Source organism: Dama dama, chromosome 17 (assembly GCF_033118175.1).
Source record: "Dama dama isolate Ldn47 chromosome 17, ASM3311817v1, whole genome shotgun sequence".
Classification (NCBI taxonomy): domain Eukaryota; kingdom Metazoa; phylum Chordata; class Mammalia; order Artiodactyla; family Cervidae; genus Dama; species Dama dama.
This window is the reverse complement of record NC_083697.1, coordinates 22,071,504-22,090,481: the sequence shown is the minus strand read 5'-3', so window position 1 is coordinate 22,090,481 and position 18,978 is coordinate 22,071,504. Positions and strand designations below refer to the sequence as shown.

Sequence of the window (18,978 nt, the reverse complement as noted above, 5' to 3'; positions counted from 1 at the left end):
TTTAACAAGTGGTGCTAGGAAAACTGGCACTTTTACAACCACTTGTAAAAGAATGAAGCTAGAACACTTTCTAACATCATACAAAAAAAAAAAAAACTCAAAATGGATTAAAGATCTAAACGTAAGACCAGAAACTATAAAACTCCTAGAGGAAAACATAGGCAAAACACTGTCTGACACAAATCACAGCAGGATCCTCTATGACCCACCTTCCAGAGTAATGGAAATAAAAGCAAAAATAAACAAATGGGAGCTAATTAAGCTTAAAAGCTTTTGCACAACGAAGGAAACTATAAGCAAGGTGAAAAGACAGCCTTCAGAATGGGAGAAAATAATAGCAAATGAAGCAACTGAAAAAGAATTAATCTCAAAATATACAAGCAGCTCCTGCAGCTCAATTCCAGAAAAATTAATGATCCAATAAAAAAATGGGCCAAATAACTAAACAGACATTTCTCCAAAGAAGACATATAAATGGCTAATAAACACATGAAAAGATGCTCAACATTACTCATTATCAGAGAAATGCAAATCAAAACCACACTGAGGTACCATCTCATGCCAGTCTGAATGGCTGCTATCAAAAAGTCTACAAAAAATAAATGCTGGAGAGAGAGCAGAGAAAAGGGAACCTCTTACACTGTTGGTGGGAATGCAAACTAGTACAGCCACTAAGGAGAACAGTGTGGAGATTCCTTAAAAAACTGGAAATAGAACTGCCATATGACCCAGCAATCCCACTGCTGGGCATACACACTGAGGAAACCAGAATTGAAAGAGACACGTGCACCCCAATGTTCATCACAGCACTGTTTACAATAGCCAGGACATGGAAGCAACCTAGATGGCTGTGGTACATATACACAATGGAATATTACTCAGCCATTATAAAGAAGGCATTTGAATCAGTACTAATGAGGTGGATGAAACTGGAGCCTATTATACAGAATGAAGTAAGTCAGAAAGAAAAACACCAATACAGTATACTAATGCATATATATGGAATTTAGAAAGATGGTAATGATGACCCTATGTGTGAGACAGCAAAAGAGACACAGATGTAAAGAACATTTTTTTTGGACTCTGTGGGAGAAGGCGAGGGTGGGATGATTTGAGAGGGTAGTGTTGAAATGTGTATATTATCATATGTGAAGTGGATCGCCAGACCAGGTTTGATGCATGAGACAGGGTGCTTGGGGCTGGTGCCCTGGGATGACCCTGGGGGATGAGATGGGGAGGGAGGTGGGAGGGGGGTTCTGGATGGGGAACACATGTGCACCCGTGGCTGATTCATGTTGATGTGTGGCAAAAACCACTACAATATTGTAAAATAATTAGCCTCCAATTAAAATAAATAGATTAATTTTTTTTAATTGAAAAAAAAAAAAAAAGAACTCACTGGTATATTTACTGTGGGGATGATGTTGAGAACATCATCTACAACACACCTAACTATCAACCCTTCACAAATATCCATAGGAAAAAAAAGCCATAGTACCAGAAAAAAGCTATGCTTGTTTTGTGCAACAGGCAGGCTTTGAATGTGTACTCTATTCATGTATTTTATTGATTTCTTTCTTTGCTTTGGTGGCTAGGAAACTCAAAGCTAAATCTGCTCCTTACCTTCAGCAGCTGTGTAAGAACTTTTGTAAATTTTATTTTTACTTTATTTTACTCTTCCTCCCATACTCCCCTTCACTTTGACTCTTTTATCTACTTTATCCCATTTAATTTTATGTCTTTTATCTGTTGTCTCAAATTATTTTCAGATATACGTATGTGGGCATAAGTTAATAAATAAATTAAGCACTTAATATAAGGATTTGTTCAAGAAGGATGGTTTTTTAATCTTAACTTTCTGACTTGTCCATACCTTTTATTTTCCTGTCTTTTTCTTCTACTAACTAAAATACTACCCCAGAGACCAGTTATCAAATGTAAAAAATGCACAATATGATTAATGTCATTTAGAAAACCATACAGAATATTTAATTAATACATAATTGCTTTATTTAAATGATATACAGGGTACTACAGTTGATTAACTAGTTCTTTTTTCTTATTAATTTTACTAAATGAAGTAGCTGTTAATAAAATATTCAGGAGGTCAAGTCAACATTCATGAAGCATCATATTTTACCTTTAAAGCTTTGTTGTCAGTTATCAAACATAAATAGAGTGGTAAAAATGAGTCTAAGAAAAATAATTTAAAAGCTATCAACATGGTAATTTATGTTAGACATTTAAACAAACCCTAACTATCCATGTCAATAATAAATGACATATAAATACTTAAAAATTCTTTACTGTGTTTCCCCTCCAAAACTATCTTCTGGAGAGTTTTAAGCCTATTGGACACTTTTCTAGACCTAAGTACCTCAGAACACCTACTTCTTTTCCATTTCATTCCCTGGTCTGCTCAGAATGGGTACTTTGGCCTGTACCAGATGGCCCTGTAGTTTTCAGGCTGTAGCTTTTAATTCATACAAAATTGTCTTCAAACAATGTCAGAGCTTGAGTTACCTTTTGGGGTTATATCTCTTTCTTCCCTATAGGGGAGCTTCAATCTGTGATCCTCTGAGTGACTCAGATGAAAGGTTTTTCTGCAAGTCTCTAAATATGTTCTAAGATCCCGAATTTAAGACCAGGATTCATGGAAAAACTGATTCAAGATATCTGTTTGGATGATGTTTCTGACAGCAAAGAAAGGATAATGAGCATTCAGTTTCTCTGTTTGGGACCAAGACTATTCAGATCTCACTCCCTTTGAGCACAGTTTTTCTGTGCATCATTTGAAATTGAGAGACAAAAGGGGTGGAAAAGGGTCAACTGAAGCCCTTTTCCCAACTATTGCCCTGAACAGGGATATATTTGACAAACTATGAATGAAGGTGTGCCCTTAACAAGCTTCCCAGGTGGCGCTAGTGGTAGAGAACCTGCCTGCCAATGCAGGAGACATTAAGAGATGTGAATTCAATCCCTGGGTCAGGAAGATCCCCTGGAGGAGAGCACAGCAACCCACTCCAGTACTCTTCCCTGGAGAATTCCAGGGACAGAGGAGCCTGGCGGGTTACAGTCCACAGGGTTACAAAGAGTTGGACAGGACTAAAGTGACTTAGCACACACGCACGTGCCCTAACATTTTGCTAAGTGAGATTTGAAATTCAGGAGTGATAGGGCTAAAGATTTCTCTTTACAACAGAAAGGATGGTGAGCATGTGTCAGTCAGAGTCCAATCAGGAAAAGAGAAACCACAGCAACTGTTTTAACAAAGACAATTTAATGTGGGGGGTTGGTCAAATGGGAAATGGAAGGGATACAGATAAAACAGATAGTAACTTCAGGAAGTAGCTTCATTTTTAGTACTAGAGAAACAAAGGAAAGAGATTGGGTTCTCAAGAAAGTTAGACACTTGGAGCAAGGGCCTTCAGAACTGCTTGCCTGGTGGTTACCTCTATAAGGGGCCTGATATGAGGTTGGATCCAAGAGGTGGGAAAAACCTGAAAACTGGAAATACCTGCTTCTGGAACCAACTGTGCTACTTGGGTAAAGAGCCATACTAGGGTGACCCACAGAGCAGTAGAAAGCAAAAGGGAAATGGTGAATTCTTTCTCCCTTCTCCTGCCTTCTGGTCGCCCTCTAATTTCTCCTACTGGTGAAACTTTCCTCTAAAAGGAAACCATAGAAGTATTTGCAGAAACCCAGTCTCAATATCACAAAGATAAAGGGGCCAGTTTGAAGCTGAGGGACAATAGATTAATAATTGATAGAGAAGCTACACTGGGATGAAAACAGGAAAAAATAATCTAATGACTGGATTGTAAGAGAGAAACACTGGGAGCTGGAGAGGAGATGATTGTAAATAAATATTCAGGAAAATCTGTACTAATTGACAATAATTTGGATTAGGTTTGTGTTTTGAAGGGTTGTGATAAAGCACTGTGACTTTATCTCAGTGAGCATGGGATGGAAGCCTAGTCTGTCTAAGAGGACCAATCACTCTGACTTACTTGTGGATAAACAAAGAAAGGTAAGGCGTAACTAAAAGAGAGCCATTAGGGCTTCTCTGCTTTTCCAGTGGTTGGGAATCTGCCTGCTAGTGCAGGGGACACAGGTTTGATCCCTCGCCTGGGATAATCACATGTTTTGAGGCAACTAAGCCCATCTGCCACAACTACTGAAGCTGAATGCCCCAGAACCCATGCTCCACAACAAGAAAAGCCACTGCAATGAGAAGCCCGTGAACTGTAACCAAGAGTAGTCCCAGTTCGCGGCAACTAGAGAAAGCCCAGGCACAGCAATGAAGGCCCAGTACAGCCAAAAAAAAAAAAAAATAGTAATAATAAAATTTTAAAAAAATAAAAAGCAATCAAATAAAAAATCCTAGAAACGAAATTTAATAGCTCCTCAAAAGATTATATACATTCTTTTTTTTTTTTCAAAGTTAAAAGTGACCCAAAAGAAGTAGCAAATTCCAGTTGCCCAGTCTAAAAGATGATAGTGAACCAACCATTCATTCTAGACATATTCATGAAATGTTTCTGTATTGAAACAAATAATTTAATAACTACCTTAATATGTGATCTGACAAAAAATCTCTTTGGTCCTTTCTTCTTATTAGTAATACATGAGTTGAACTAAATGTATTCTATCCTCTTTTAGCTTTTAAATGTTCATGCCTATTAAAATGACTACCTTTCCCCCTGAATCTGGTATCTTAAGTAGTTATAGTCCAAACCCAGCAAACCAGAGATTCTCCTTTAGTTTTGATTTTATCATTCCCAAATCTCTAGATAAGAGAATTTAATTAACTGCAGTGGTAGCAGAGATTATGAAGGTGATGAGTTAAGAAAAGAACACATGACCACCAAAGAAAGAATCACATTTAATTATCTAGTATAGCAGGCTATATACCATTTTCTCCTATTAAGACAATATAGTCAGTGTTTAAATAATCGCAGGTATTTGAAAACTTTTCAATAAGATGACTAGAAAGAAAGATACAAAGCTATTTTAAGAATCAACTCCTGAACGTTTGAAATAGAAATTCTGGACAGAGGAGAAATCCCATCAGGGTCCTGATATCATCTGCTTGCTTAGATCATCACTTGTTTGCCTTAAATCACTATTTCTTAAAACCTGAGAGCCATGAATATCTGAAACTACATCTGCAGACTCCAGTATGACAAATCTATTTTAAGTCGTACATGGAATCACCAAAAAATTGGTGAAGAGTTTATCCTGATGACCTAGCAAGAGTCAGTGCAATTTTATGTATTGTCATGGATGAGTTATTGATTAATTACTTAGTGTCTTTTTGTTGGTGTGGAGGAAATGACAAAAAGAGTCAAAGATTACTTCTTTTGCTTTTGTGGATGCTCAGCCAGCTCTTTGTGTTCTGAGTATGTCAGGTCCACTGATACTAATCAAGAGTGTACTGAGTGGGGAGTGAAAGGAAGCATCTGCTTTGCTAGAGTAAGACAAGGATGTGGGTTTACCTTGGAAAGAGGGTTGGATTTATCAAGACTAGAAGGACTGAAGGGTTGGTGGTGGTGGGGTTGGGGGGGCGGTTCTGTGGTGATCAGTGCACTGGCCTGATAGAGTTGACTGTGTTGGATGCCTGGGGACTGGGCACTCACACTGTTCCCTTGGTTGGATAGCAAAGGTCCCACTGGTGAAACTCACCTCAGTGGGTGTAGACACTGCTCACTGATTCACTGATCTTCATCTGAACCGTGTAGACTTGGACAATAAGCATCTCAGCAGTGACAAAATGGAATGAACATCAGATCTTCCTCACTTTTACCAAATTATAGAAATATTAGGGGTCTTGTACAATTTTAAAGGAGGGGTAGGGTCCCTAAACTGACCAGTACTGGATTTCCTCCCAACAGGTGCTGTTAACATCTAGGGACATCAGTGCCTGGACAACAAATTCACACCATAACATGGTACATTACCTGCTGAGGGGAACAGAGTCTAATCTAACAGGTTATTGTAGAAAAAGCTTTTTACTGAAAGCTTAAAGAAAAAAAACCTATCCATAATTATTTCTAAGCCCAACATATGTGGCTTGTATGATATATTAGGCACTTAAAATTAAAAATTAATAACAATAATCATAACAGAACATTGTGTTTCACAAAATATTTTCACAGTGATCATATCTATCATTTTCACAATTCTATAAGGTGTCATTGCTTCTCATCTATAGGTCAGAAAGTTGAAGCTCAAAAAGTTGCTGAAGCTACTTTGCATAGGTTTAAAGTAAATAAACTCATGAGTTAGGTTCTATCAACTATATGCCTTCAGACCCAATACTATTAAAATCCTTGCTTTACAAGTAAGAAAGCTGAGGCTCCAAAGGGTGAAATAACATTTCCGAGCCCCATAACCCCTTGAATGTGGCAGAATCAGGATCAAGGTCTCTAAACTTCACCACTGTAATAAATTCTAGACACAGAGGTGAAGGGAAAAGCTGTTCTAGGAGAAAGAACAGCTTGTATGAAGGACTGAAGTGAGGAATGTATTCTGCTTCCTCCATCAACTTTTTATTCTGAAAATGTTTTAACTTGGAGACAAGTTAAACAGTTTGATGAACATTCTTCTCTTAGATTCCCACCTTTTTTTGGATAGGAAAGTAGGGTTTATTGATGGGCATGGGTAAGGAGAGGAGAGACCCAAGGTTCTCATGAATGCAGGGCCTGCCATCTGTCCAGAGGGTCACGATTAGGGATATATTTGACCCCACAGCCATCCAGGATGAGCTGCTTTTCTGCCACCATGTTTTCAATTTTCGTATATGTGCGGCCGAAGCGAGCACTGCCACCATGTTTTCAAATTCATCCACATTTGATTTAGTAAATCCCCACTTCTTGGAGATATGGACCTTCTGGCAGCCAAGGAACTTGAACTTGGCCCTGTGGAAGGTCTGGCCTCAACCACAGGCTCCTTGTTCTGCAGCTTGGTGAAGATGGACAGTATGACTTTGCCAATGTGGACCCTGGCCACTGTGTCCTGGGGCTTTCCAAAGGTACCACACATACCTATCTGGAGCCTAGACTGGGGACAGCATGCAAGTCATGACTGTCCACTGGAAAGAGTTGTCTCCAAGGTCCCTTAGGGCAAACTGTACAGGCAACAGGCTGCATACACTACCAAGAAGGCTGCTCTTTGCAGTCATTGCACACTGGGCGCCCATGGGGAAAAGAGCATAGTCTGCTTTATTAAATGCAAATAGATTCTCACTTTTAACATTTTGCCACATTTCAAAATAAGTTGCAGATATAATGACATTTAATCTTTGAATATTTCTGACACCACACTTATGGCAGAAAGCAAAGAACTAAAGAGTCTGTTGATGAAAATGAAAGAGGAGAGTGAAAAAGTTGGTTTAACACTCAACATTCAGAAAACTAAGATCATGGCAGCTGGTCCCATCACTTCATGGCAAATAGATGGGGAAACAGTGGAAACAGTGACAGACTTCATTTTTTTGGTCTTCAAAATCACTGCAGATGGTGACTGCAGCCATGAAATTAAAAGACACTCACTTCTTGGAAGAAAAGCTATGACCAACCTAGATAGCATATTAAAAAGCAGAGACATCATTTTGCCAACAAAGGTACATATAGTCAAAGCTATGGTTTTCCAGTAGTCAGGTAAGGATATAAGAGTTGGACTATAAAGAAAGCTGAGCACCGAAGAATTGATGCCTCTGAACTGTGCTGATGGAGAAGACTCTTGAGAGTCCCTTGGACTGCAAGGAGATCCAACCAGTCCATCCTAAAGGAAATCAGTCCTGAATATTCATTGGAAGGACTGATGCTGAAACTGAAACTCCAATACTTTGGTCACCTGATGCAAAGAGCTGACTCATTTGAAAAGACCCTGTTGCTGGGAAAGATTGAAGGCGGGAGGAGAATGGGATGACAGAGTATGAGATGGTCGGATGACATCACCAACTCAATGGACGTGAGTCTGAGTAAACTCTGGGAGTTGGTGATGGACAGGGAGGCCTAGTATGCTGTAGTCCATGGGGTCACAAAGAGACACGACCAAGCAACTGAACTGAACTGTACACCCTCTTAAACTTCTTGTAGAAAATTTGAACTTGAGTTTTGAAGAACAGGAAGAACATATATTAATAAAAAGAGAATGGACACATTATTATATGACAACCTTAATCACTACATGGTGCTACGATACAGAATAGACCTGATTTTCTCAGGGTCTAATCAAGACAGGGAGGCCTGGCGTGCTGTGATTCATGGGGTCGCAACGAGTTGCACATGACTGAGCGACTGAACTGAACTGAATCAAGATAGTCTTTAGGAAGCAACAATTATTTTACCTTTATTTTAATCTGTGCGAGTGTATTTAATTTACATACAAGGTTGCCTTTGATTTCCATAATAGCCCTTGGAGATAATTAAGATAGCTATTTTTAAAAGTCAAATGATGAATTTGAAATGCTACAAAAGTTATTTTTTCCCCAGGTCTTTTGGTGAATACGTGAACAAGCCAGGTTTATGATTCTGAAAAACATTCTTCCAAATTTTTCCAGCTTCTGCAAATACATACTTTGCATCCAAAAAGGAATCCTATGAACTAGGAAATTTTGGTTCAGTTATGTTTCTAGATGCATGCTCCTTGGATGACTGCTCCCTTTCTTAAACATTTGAGTTTCTGCTAACTTGTAATATATTTTACGCTGCAGTCCTTGAACTGATGTTATATAGCCCTAGTGTATGTATGAAATGCATTCTCCTCAGCTCCTGTGGCTGTCAATACAATTGGTTCTTGAGATGTCCACAGCCAGCATGACAGACATGATACCCCACCTTTGGATTTTTAACAGTTCTGAGTAGCTTTCTGGATATATGTTTTGTACATAGGTGAGAGAAAATTGAACATATATTTCTAAATTTCTGGGTAGTTATTTAGAAGTGAATATGAAGCAAGAGAAACCTGTATGTGGGTCAAGAAGCAACAGTTAGAACTGGACATTGAGCAACTGACTGGTTCAAAATTGGGAAAGGAGTGTGACAAAGCTGTGTATTGTCACCCTCCTTATTTAACTTCAATGCAGGTACATCATGCAAAATGCCAGACTGGATGACTCACATGCTGGAATCAAGATTGCCAAGAGAAATAACAACAACCTCAGATATGCAGATGATACCACTCTAATGGAAGAAAGCAAAGAGGAACTAAAAGAGCCTCTTAATGAGAGTGAAAGAGGAGAGTGAAAAAGCTGGCTTGAAACTCAATATTAAAAAAACTAAGATCGTGGCACCCAGTCCTATCACTTCATGGCAAATAGAAGGGGGAAAAGTGGAAGCAGTGACAGATTTTATTTTCCTGGGCTCCAAAATCACTGTAGACTGTTGTGACTGAAGCCATGAAATTAAAAGACACTTGCTCCTTGGAAGGAAAGCTATGACCAACCTAGACAGAATATTAAAAAAGCAGAGACATCATTTTGCCAACAAAGGTACATATAGTCAAAGCTATGGTTTTCCAGTAGTCAGGTAAGGATATGAGAGTTGGACTATGAAGAAAGCTGAGCATCAAAGAACTGATGCTTTTGAACTGTGGTGTTGGAGAAGACTCTTGAGAGTCCCTTGGACTGAAAGGAAATCCAACCAGTCCATCCTAAAGGAAATCAGTCCTGAATATTCATTGGAAGGACTGATGCTGAAGATGAAACTCTAATACTTTGGCCACCTGATGTGAAGAGCTGACTCATTTGAAAAGACCCAGATGCTGGGAAAGATTGAAGGCAGGAGGAGAAGGGGGTATCAAAGGATGAGATGGTTAAAAAGCATAACTGACTCAATGGACTTGAATTTGAGCAAATTCTGGAAGATAGTGGACAGAGGAACATGGTGTGCTGCAGTCCATAGGTTTGCAAAGAGTTGGACATGACTTAGGGATTGAACAACAAAACAACAAATGAAGCAACTACTCAATGAATAGTTAGCATACATGAAAAAAATATTTCAGCATAAGCAGGATGGTTAGACACTTGTCAGAGAATCTGATCTCCTGTGTGCTTACAAAGACTCAGAACGAATACCTCATGGTCCTGCAATTTAACCATGTGTCTTAAAACAAAGATATAACAAACCTAATGTTTCCTTTCTAATTGCTATAGATATGTGATGATAAATAGGAATTCTTTTCAGAATTTTCTGAGGACCTGATAAAATAGTACTAAGAAAGGTAGCATTCTCCTCATATTTTTCTGAATTAGGTAAGAGAAATATAGTTTTGTGGGGTTTTCTTCTTTCATTTTTGGAGGTTTTAGTGAAACTGAGTCCTGGTCATGAGGGCCAATGAACTGAGAGCAGAGAGAGGTAGAGAGAGGTATTGAAATGACCCAGGTTTCCAGAGTTCTCACAATCACAAGTTTTCTAGGTCACTGTAAACTCTGATAACTCTGATTATGATATGATTCTGGTTATACGATCATAGATTTTGCTAATGCTATACTTGAATGAGATCTACAGTCTTTTTTATGTTTGTTTGAGAACTATCTGCTTCATTGCTTTGGAGTAAATTAGTTGAAAACTTTTCAGAGAAACTTGAAAATTCCAAGTTTCACATGAACTTTAGATAGGTAACTTGTTGCTTCGGTGCTTCAGATTGTGGTCATCAGTGTCTATTTCACTTTTTCTGAACTTTGGTGGTGAATTCCCTTTGCTCCCTCAGTTCTTCTATCCTTCGGATAAATCCTTATTCTTACAATAAACGCTTTATTTCTGGAATTTTAAAGTTGCTCTACTTTCATAACCAAATCCAGACTGAATGAGTCCAGTTCCCTGGGTATATGTCTTGGCAGTGTTGTTTAGTTGGGAAAGAATGTAAATACCAAGTAGAAAAATGGAAGTATTGTAAATAAGAATGAGGTAGGTAATAAAGTACTGGAGATGACAGGAGGGGTTGTGGTCAAAAGTACTGTTGAATGAGCTATCCTTAAGCAGGAGGAGGAAGGGATATATTCTTAAGACTAGAAACAAGAATGATGTATTAGTTTGGTTCCTCTGAGAAGAAGACACCAGAAGGGAACTAAATATGCAAGTTATTTACTGGGGAAAATGCCTGTGAGGGAAAACGAGGAGGAAGCTGAAGGAGGCTTTAGTTCAGGGGAGAACTCTAGTTCAAGTATGACCTCTGTGAAGGAAAGATGGAAGAAAAAAATATTGAGTAGGAAGTGCAGGTGCCATTTTGGAATTCTTTATCTAACCTGTTACCACCTATGGTCACATTCCACAGAAAGGCCCACCCACACTGCACCTTAGCTGGACCTTACAGCTGCCTAGTAGCCACTGGTGCACTGAGGCAGCTACCACTGGGTCTTACAACCATCTGGAGGCCATCCCCACCCACCAGCACCCTGCAGTAGCTACAGCCCAACCACTCCAGAAGGGCACACACAGACCACAGGGGATACCCTTTGGTCTGCTGGCTCTGGTGGCACTTCTGAGCCCCCCAGGACATCCTTTAAATAAGGACAGTCCTTCAAAACTGGGAGACACAGCTGACATACCTAATACATGCAAACAAACAGAGAATTAGGCAAACAGAGGAGACAGAGGGATACATTCCAACCAAAAGAATAAGACAAAAACCTCAGCAAAAGAGGTAAATGAAATGGAGATAAGCAATGTACATGATACAGTGTTCAAAGTATTGCTCATAAAGATGCTTACAAAACTTGGGAAAAGAATGGATGAACAGAATGATAACTTCAGCAAAGAGATAGAAAAAAATAAGAAAGTAACAAACAATTTAAAATTGAGCTGAAAAATATATTATAGGAGTTCAGTATCAGAATAGATGAGGAAGAACAAATCAGTGATCTGGAAGGCAAAACAATGAAATGTAAGACTTGAGATTATTTCATTCCTTGAAGAAAAAATAAAGGTAGCAACTTCACTGAGATTTGGCTTACTGATGATGTTTGTTTGTTTGTTTTTATCTGTCTCCAAAGGCAAGAAGAAAAAAAAAAAAGAATAAATGGGACTGCATCAACCTAAAAAGTTTCTGCAAAGTGAAAGAAACGATCATCAAAATGGAAAAGTAGCCTACTCAATGGTAGAAGATATTTGAAAATTATGTATCTGATAAGAGGTTAATATTAAAAATATATACTCATACAACTCAACAAAAAGCAAACATTTTGAATTAAAAAGTGGAAAGAGATTATGAATACGCGTTTTCTATTCCAAATAGAAATGTGGATAATAGACATTTCTTCTGTTCCAAAGAAGATATACAGATGGCCAAAAGACACATGAAAGGATGCTCAACATGTCTAATTATTATGGAAATGCAGCGAGGTAATACCTCATGCCCATTAGAATGGCTATAATGGAAAGGACAAGAAACAATAAATGTCAGAGAGTATGCAGAGAAAGGTGAGCGATTGTACACTGTCAGTGGGAATATAAATTGGTGCAACCACTGTAGAAAACAGTATGGAGATGCATCATAAAATTGAAAATAGAACTATCATATGACCAAGTTATTCTACTTCTTGGTATTTAACTGAAGAACATGAAAATCCTAATTAAAAAAGAAATATGCCCTTTTATGTTCACTGAAGCATTATTTACAATAGCCAAAATATGATAACAACCTAAGTGCCCACTGATGGATGAACAGATAAAGAAGATGTAGTATTTATATACACATACACATACAATAGAACATTATTCAGCCATAAAAAATGAAATATTGCCATTTATGATAACCTGGCTAGACTTTAAAGATCTCACTCTAAGTGAAATAATTCTGGTGGCAAAAGACAAATACTATATGATTTCACTCATATATGGATTCTAAAAAAACAAAATAAAACAAGGGAACAAGCAAAATAAAACAAAAACAAACTGATAAATACAGAGAACATACTAATGGTTACCAGAGGGAAGAGGCAGTTGAGGGTGTGTAGGTGAAATGAATGAAGAAGGTCAATTGTATTGTGGAGGATGATAACTAGACTAGCGGCAGTAATCATTTTGTAATATATACAGATGTTGAATTTTAATGCTGTACACACGAGACATATATATGTGTGTATATATATATGTATGCATGTCATACAAAAGCCAAAAAATGAGAAAGAAAAGACAGATATCAAAATGAATTGTGAGAGAATTAAAGTTTTAAATTATTTGTATTTAAATTAAATCTATCTTACCTAATAAGAAATGGTGCGAATAATTTTTCTCCACTGGAAGTATAGCTTCTAAAAGGAAGGAGAAAAACCCTTCTGTGTTTCTAGTCAAGTTGCTGGCAATTCAGGCACAGTTTTGGTCATTTTAAACAGGTTCATTCAAACTGACTTATGTGGGGAACATTTTGAACAATTGTGCTGACAGTTCGAAATAGGTTCTGTCAACACTGAACTGAGTTATTTCGATAGCTTATTTTTTCTCTTTGTGAAGCTAGCCAAAATGAGGGGATAAGATAGGTCCAATATTTGCACTGAAGTTAGTCCAATTAACTTTGGCAGTAGAACTATAATCTCAGCCAAGAGTTGAGTGTTTTAGAGAAGTCTGCATGCCATGCACATGCAATGGTTTGGCAATAGGTAGAGGCTGTCCAGAGCATTAGACAGTCTGTGTCCTTTATTCACTTTGACTTCATGGAATGAAGAATAATTCTTTCACTGGGGGGATTTTTCATGTTCACTGGAAAACTGATGATGTTAAAATTATTAAATGATATCATGTTCTCTTAAATTTATGCCAGTGCCATACATTTATTTATACTGAATTGAAAGATTTTGGATTGCTAACTTTAAAAACAGGGGGAAAAATTCTTAGATTTTTCTTCTAGTGAATTCATTACTAAATCACTACTACTCTTTGTAGTGATTTAGAATGCCTCATTTTAGAAGAACATAACAATTTTGTTAATTTAATGTACAATTATGGCATGTTGTGAAGACCTTGATCTTGGCCTGTGGAATAACTCTTGAATAGATAATCCAGGCTTAGGAAAATTATAATGTTTACTGACGATTATTATTGTTCTTTTTTTTTTGGATCATTTCCAATTGGTTTTCCTAAGGCTGACAAAGGAGAGTAAATTTTATTATTTATTTATTTGGCTGCTCTGGATCTTAGTTGTGGCATGAGGACTCTTCAGTCTCAGCAGTACAAGGGATATTTAGTTGCAGCATGTGAGGTCTAGTTCCCTGGCCCGGGGTTGAACCTGGGCCCCCTGCATTGGGAGCTTGGAGTCTTAGCCTCTGAACCACAAGGGAAGTCCAAGAGGGAATAAATTTTAGACTTATATTGTCCAGTATGGCAGCTACTAGCTTACATGGAGCTTTTAAACATTGAAATGTGGCTGGCTCAGATTGAGATGTCATATAAGTGTAAAATACACATCAGTTTCAGGTCTTAATACAACAAAGCAAAATAAAATGGCTATTGATTATATGGATACAAATGTTAAATAACATATACACATGCACTAATTAATTTTAACTATTTTAACTTTAGATTTACATATGTGGCTCACATTACATTTGTTAGATAACATGGCTATAGAGTATTCCACAAGAAAAGATGAAGAAGTATCAGGATTTAGACTGCTACACAAGACAAGAAGAAGGAAAAAAAAGAAAAAAAGCACAGAAAAAGCAGTGTGAGTAGAAATCAGGGAAAGTATGGTGGAAATAAAATGAACATATAAGTAATAATAATAGATGTAGAAGTCTCATGACCTTATAACTGAGTTCACAGACATGTAGATGAGAGAAAAGTGCTTATGAAAGAAGTGTCTTTTTGGTTTTTTACGTTATTCTGTGTCATGTTATAGTTAGTCTTTTCTTCTAATAGTAGGGTTATAGACATGCTATTCTAGAGATGAGCAGGTGTATAAAAAATTTTAGAACTCAACTAGGGAGAAAAAAGGTTTCTTTTAAAATCACATTTTATTCATGTTGGTGATATTATCACTCTGAATAGCTTATTACTACACTCAGAATTTTAAGGTTCTTTCTATTTAATTTCAGAAATTCTATTCCTGGAAGATTAACTTGCAGACTAGCATTTTGAAAAATATGCAAGGAATCGTATGAATAACTGTTGTGTTGAATAAGAGAAAGGATATATGCTCATGTTCATATTGTGTGTTCATAAGTTAAACATTCCCATCTGTAGGAGGCGATTTGTAGCTACCTTGATTAACACTTTCAGTTTTGATCAAAATCATTCAACACCTGTCATTTTTGCAAGGCTAGAAAGGATTATAATTTACAACAGTAAAAGATGATGATTAAAAAAATAACATAAAAAAGAAGTGATGATTTATTTGTTCACTGAAATTTTCATTTGGATTTGATGTGGGAGAATATCTGAAATCATGCAAAGAAAATCCACAACCATCAAATCCCTTAAAATCTAATGGAAAAAAAATGGTGTCTCTTATATAAACATGTTTTATCAACTTAATTAAAAATATATAGTTAAACATCTAGCCTAGTTATGGCAAAAAGACATTGGAGAATATTTTTGTTTTGCAATTCTTTGCTTATATGTTAATTTAATTTTGAACTCAGTATTATAAAGTAATAAAACTACTCTAAATCTTTATTTGAAAACTTATTTTAGGTGACTTTATCCAGAGATTGGTATAGTAATATGTCATCTTCTTTCACTGCATCATTCATTCATTTAATCAATAAATATTTATCTACCTACTATGTGCCAAGAACTAACTCAAGTATTAAGGATTCATAATGGCAAAGGACATGTTTGTGTTTTCATGTTGCTGTCAGTTGAGTGGAGGAAATAGTCATATGAGAAGAAAAGTCAAACTAATGAGGGAAGGAGTAGTAATAGGGAGCTAAACCAAGCATGATGGAGCACAGAGGGAAGCAAGAAATCTTCATTTGCAAGAAACTTTCCTTTTCCTAAAAAAAAAAAAAATCACTTTCATCCACAAATAGAAATTAAAGCTGTAGGAATAGAGATATAAAGTAATGCATTCCTTGTTTGCACAAATATACAACTCGAAACTTTCTATATTTCCCTGAATGAATCATTTCCTTATTCAATACTATTAATATGTTTTAGTTTCACAATATCAGTTAGACAAATGTTTTTGGTGATAATTACAAAATAAACATTTATAAAAAACAAGAAAAAATAAAAAATAATTAAAAAAGAAAAAAATTATATGGCCACATAAAAATTATTGTGTGATAGCATGAAAGACAGAACTGAACAAAGTTCCAAAAGGCAATTATTAAAATGTATTAGAGAATAAAACACTTATAGAAAGGCGAAAATAAATCATTTCATCAAAATCAACATGCTGACACTGGTGATGCTATTCTATCTTCACTAAGAAAATGAAATTAACTACATTGGCAAGGACTGTGAAAGACACCTGAAGCAGTCCTCTTTTTTTAGCATAGTAATTTGGACAAATGACCTAGAATTAAAAATGCTTTTTACAGAAGTACATCTTTCTCCATTATTTTATTCTCATGAAAACTACTTAAACATGGGTATTCTATTCAACTAAAGAGTAGAAAGTTAGTGACGTAGATAATAAAGACAGGAAAATAGATTAGAACTTGTTTTGTGGATGTTTCTCACCACGCTCAGAATATCCATTCTTAATTAGTTGGTATTTAACTAATTAAGTTCTTTAAAAACATTTAGTACACACAATATGTTCAGCAAAGTAATAAGTACTTAGCATACATCCATAAACAAAATCAACAAAGATTCCTGTATCAGTGCAGCTTCTGTTGTAGCAGAGGTAGAAAGACAATATAAATAAGAAATAAGAAAATTGTATAGTATGTTAGAAGGTGGTGAGTGCCACCATGAAAAAAAGAAAGTTAGAATATGGTGAGGAGGTTCAAGAATACTGGGCAGTAGAGAGGGTTTGATTCTATAGAGAGGGTTTGATTTTGCTATTAAGAAGGGAAATTTAAAACAAAAATATGAAAGATGTAAGCAAAACAGCCTGGTAAATATCTGGGTAAAGATTAGTCGATGCAGAGAGAACAGACTATCCAAAGGCCTTCAGGTGCGAGCTTGTCTGGCTTGTTTGGAGAACTCAGCAAGGAGGCTGGTACACTGCAGGTCTGAGCAAGAGGAGGGTGGTAGGTGATGAGGTCAGGAAGGTGAGGTGGAGGGCAGATCACGTGGGACCATGCAGACCACTATAGGATATCAGAGGAATTAGTGCTATTCCCAGCTTTTGAACAAAGGAGTAACAAAACTGATTTATCTAAGTTTTTTTTAAAGGATCATTCTGTCATTTGATGAGAATAGCAGACTTTCACATGGGAGACAAGATAGGGACTACTGCAACAATGGAAGCAAAAGTTAGAGTGGCTCAGGCCAGTATCAGTGGAGGCACTGAGAAGTAGCTGGATTCTGGATACATATTTTGATACTACAGCTGACAGATTTTTTTTTTTTTCCTGAAGGACTGGATGCTAAGTATGGGAATGCATGCATGCTAAGTCGCTTCAGTTATGTTCGACTCTTTGCGACCCTATGGCCTATGCCAGGCTCCTCTGTCCATGGGATTCTCCATGCAAGAATACTGGACTGGATTGCCGTGCCCTCCTCCAGGGGTTCTTCCTAACCCAGGGCTGGAACCCCTGTCTCTAAAGTATGGGAACACACATCTCTTAAGTATGGGAATAAGAGGTATTAAAAAAAAAAAGAAGAAAAGATTTAAAGGTTTTTGCCCTGATTAACTGGAATGACAGGGCATTCTCACTATAGGAAGAGTGAGTTTTGCAACATAAATCAGGAGCTGCCAGTAAATCATGCTGATTTTGTAATATCCGCCACTGACTGAGATGGAAAGAGTATGGGAAATGAGAGTTTGGAGGAGATTAAGGCCACACTTCTGGACATACTGAATTTGAGATGACTACTAGCCATCAATGTGGCAAGGAGGAGCTTCTGAAGGTTTGAGTTTAGAATCTGTAATCAGTTTGCATCGTCAGGGCATGCCTCAGAACAGGGAACAGAGGAAATGATCTTGAAGGCAGTTATAACTGGGGCCAGATAAGGAAAGCCATAATTTGAACTGGTGTGCTGAGTTGCTTTAGTTGTGTCTGACTCTGCGACACGATGGATTGTAGCCCACCACGCTCCTCTGTCCTTGGGATTCTCCAGGCAAGAAGACTGGAGTGGGTTGCCATGCCCTTCTCCAAGCGATCTTCCCAACCCAGGGGTCAAACTTGTGTCTCCTGTGGCTCAGAAGACAATAATACTGCACAGGCAGAATGTCCAGAATTTAGTGGCTGATTAGACTTGTAGGGTGAGAAAAAGATTAAATGCCTGGGTAAAGGAATGGTGGTTAGGGACATTAGTCCAAGAGAAGAGATGAAATACAGAGGAAGATTTTCTTCTGCATGTTTATACATTGATTTCTCAATTCTCCTGCATTTTGGAAAATGAAACAGAAAATTCTCCTTGTCTCATTTCTAAAAAGTCTTAATGAGGGAATTCCGTGGAGGTCCAGTGGATAGGACTTGGCACTTCCACTGCTGTGGCCCGGGTTCAATCCCTGGTCAGGAACTAAGATACCTCAAGGTGCATAGCGTGGCCAAAAAAAAAAAAAAGCTTCAAAGAAACTGGAGCATACACCCCACTGGGTTTAGGGGGAAAAAACCCTTTGATATATTTATTCCTTTATTAAATTATGATTCTCTTAAAATCTCACTTGAGTCATGTCTATTTCACTACTGCAACCAAGAAACTCATGTTGCTTTTTAAGATGAAGTAAACTGCACTGCTTTTGGTAATGAATAATGTGGGGGATACATTTTCCATCAAGAAATTAGGAAATAGGTCAAGATCAACTGTGTTGAGAAGGGCAACGAGGACCACTCTAAAGTGGCACTTAGGTATTTGCCCTTCCAAAGCACATATTTGCAAAATACCATATAATGCCTTTGTGGTATTGAGTAGGGAA

The 18,978-nt window shown here is 37.3% G+C and overlaps 1 long non-coding RNA gene and 1 other non-coding gene across 2 annotated transcripts in view; both read right to left on the bottom strand.

Annotated features, from left to right (window-relative positions):
• LOC133071638 (uncharacterized) overlaps window positions 1–18,978 on the bottom strand; it is a 264,630-nt gene that overhangs the window by 44,888 nt on the left and 200,764 nt on the right. The window lies entirely within an intron of this gene.
• Window positions 7,102–7,236, bottom strand: LOC133071999 (small nucleolar RNA SNORA70). Its single transcript, XR_009696609.1, has one exon. It is a non-coding gene; the product is annotated as a small nucleolar RNA SNORA70 (small nucleolar RNA).